Raw genomic sequence first — 2,672 nt, forward strand, 5'->3', positions numbered from 1 at the left:
ACAGCACTCATTTTCTGGGCATAAAGCAAACACATAACGCATCATCATAAAATCACCCCAAGACAAAAGTTCATGTGTCACAGCCATAGCCGGTCTGAGGCTGTACAAATTTGGCCATAATAAGAAACCCAATTCAGCTAAACTAGTTTGTTATAGCCTAAAAGTAAAAAAGTCCCCAGGTGAGGCAATAGGTAGGATTCAACTCAAACAGAGGACCCCAGCCAATCCCATTCAAACCTGAATGCAGACATATCATTGGCCAGGGAGCTGGGCAGTACTGACACCTCGACCAATCAGTTGTTCAAGCTGGGGAATTTTGAACTCTCTGTAAAAGTGGACGTCCATAATGAACATGTGCTGTTTGTCACATGATCTTAGTGTGTTCAGTCATGTGCCTGTCTCCAACTATGACCGTAATGTAATATAGATGAGACAAATGTACTAAAATGAATTGATTTGCTGTGCTCCATCAAGCATTTTTTTCCTGTACATCACTGTTTTTAGGCACCTAGACCTGAGAACAGTTTAGAGATATAAGTGTTTTTTGGTTGGTTTTTCTTCTTGGTTGTTTTTTAAAGGAGTAACAAGGAACTTTCCAACAACATGACCGTCAGTCTATGCTGCATCTTGATCTGGCTTTGCATAACTATAGGTCCCGGGCAGCCTGTTGGCTGTGAAGGATGGCCCCTGAGCCCCACTGCACAAACCCCTCATCTCCACTGCTCACAGCATCTGTCAGGCATCCAAGAGGCAAAGAAACAAGATAGCCCAGCTCCTACATTCAGAAAAACTCCAAAAGTCTTAACAGCTAGAGATCTGGGCCATGAAGCCAGGGGTAGCAGGGAGGGCAGTGGTCAGGCACAGGCCACTACTGGCGCTCCACAGTGTATCCGACTGAGGCGCAGCTCCTGTGTGTGCCAGGGCCAGGCCTCCTCACAATGATGTTCTTGATGGAGAAAGGCAAGTGGGCCAGCACCATGCCACTGCTGGGCTTGGCGGCATGCAGTGAGGCCGCCAGCACTAGGCCCAGCAGGTGCATGTTGCAGAAGGGTGTCTGTGCCAGTTCCGCTGCTGGCAGCAAGGGGCCCAGCAGCGCAGCAAAAGCAGGCAGTGCTGATCCAGGGACACTGCCGGGGGTAGTGAGGGGCTGGGGGGCTGGCAGGAAGGAGTGATGGAAGACAAAGAAGGTGGACTGGGGGTGATAGGGCTGAAGCTGGAGGCCATAGCCACAGCCATAGGGTCTGTAGACACAGGGTGGCTGCTACGGAGGCTGGGGGCGGGGGTTGCAGGAAGAAGGCAGCAGCAGGGTTCATGGTATGCAGCAGCAGCTTGGGCGTCAAGAGCTGCTATTGCTTGAAGTACTTTCCGCAGCTCAGGAAGCACCTGTTGTCAGACATGTTGACAGATATGGGGTCCAGCATCCAGTAGTTGCCCTTGCAAGAGTTGCTGGGATTCTGAGGAATATTGACAAAGTAGTCACTGAGAGACATTGTAGTGGTGATGCCTTGTGAAGTCTGACCTAGAACAAAGGCTAGATGGAGTTAAAGAATAAAGTAGGTATTTATTAAAAGGCCTCAGTGGATACACCTTGGGCAGTACAAGAGCCCAGCCAGGGCTACACCCAAGATGAACCAAAATGGACACAAAAATGGACGACCGGTCACGAGGTCTCTCACTTTTTTAAGTTTTGGTCCATTTGCAAATTGGAGTTAATTGTCCAATTATAGCTTTAGGTTATGAAGTCCCATCCTTGTTGTTTTTCTCCCTGCAGTCCATGCTGCTTATGCTCTTGGGCCTGAAATTTGGATCAGTTGTCCTTGGTCCCAAGGTAGGAAAGGAATTGCTTTGTCTAGCTACTCTGTGAAGAGAGCTTACCATCTCTTAATATGAAGCTCAGAACTACACACTAACACAGTACAGAATCTGAAAAATATAAAAGCTGAAACCTAAGGCATCAGTGGATGCTGTTCTGACATGCAGGGAACTTCTCCCAGTAGTAGGGGAAGTGCCTGCTGATGAATTTGCAGATCTTGCTCAGCATCAGCCACTTCTCAAGGCTCTGCAGGATGGCTATGGTGATGAGAGCAATTTAGGGAGTAGGGTGGCTTCACCAGATTGTTCTTGCCACCCCTGTGAACCCCACGACTGCTGCCTTCTGTGGGCTATCCTGAAAGGGGGCCACAAACTGTCACCCACCCCACTGCCACCACACATGTGCAACTGTAGTAGCAGGGTGTTGTCATGGAAATCACCCACACCCTCTTTGTCTTCTTCCTCTTCCTCCTCCTCAGTGTAGGAGTGGCGGCAGGGGTGGTGGGACTGTGGCTCCTTGTCATCCTCCTCATCAGTCTCCTCAGGTAGCATCGACACTTCAGACATCTCCAAGTTTAGGGTCATGGCATGATGGCAGGACAGTGCATTGGCACAGTCCAGTGCGGCAAGTGAGCAGTTGTGTTCCTAGCTACCACCAGGTACCTGCGCTGCTCTGCAGAGAACTGCCAGTTGCCGCTGCTGCGATGCAAAAGTGCTCTTGCCACCTGCTCAGAGGCAGCAGCTGTTTTCAATTTTATTTTGGGATATTTTTGCTGCTTTGAAAAATTTCTCTCTTCTCCCCTCCTTTATTTTGTCTTTTGCTTTTTATGGGGGTTGGGGAAGTATGCAGATGGGCTGTG

General features: G+C 49.3%; 1 pseudogene; it reads right to left on the reverse strand.

The window, feature by feature from the left end:
* Positions 1-868: 868 nt before the first annotated feature.
* On the reverse strand, positions 869-2,397 carry LOC132341409 (forkhead box protein D1-like; annotated as a pseudogene).
* Between the last annotated feature and the right edge of the window lie 275 nt (positions 2,398-2,672).

Source organism: Haemorhous mexicanus, chromosome W (genome assembly GCF_027477595.1).
Source record: "Haemorhous mexicanus isolate bHaeMex1 chromosome W, bHaeMex1.pri, whole genome shotgun sequence".
Lineage (NCBI taxonomy): Eukaryota > Metazoa > Chordata > Aves > Passeriformes > Fringillidae > Haemorhous > Haemorhous mexicanus.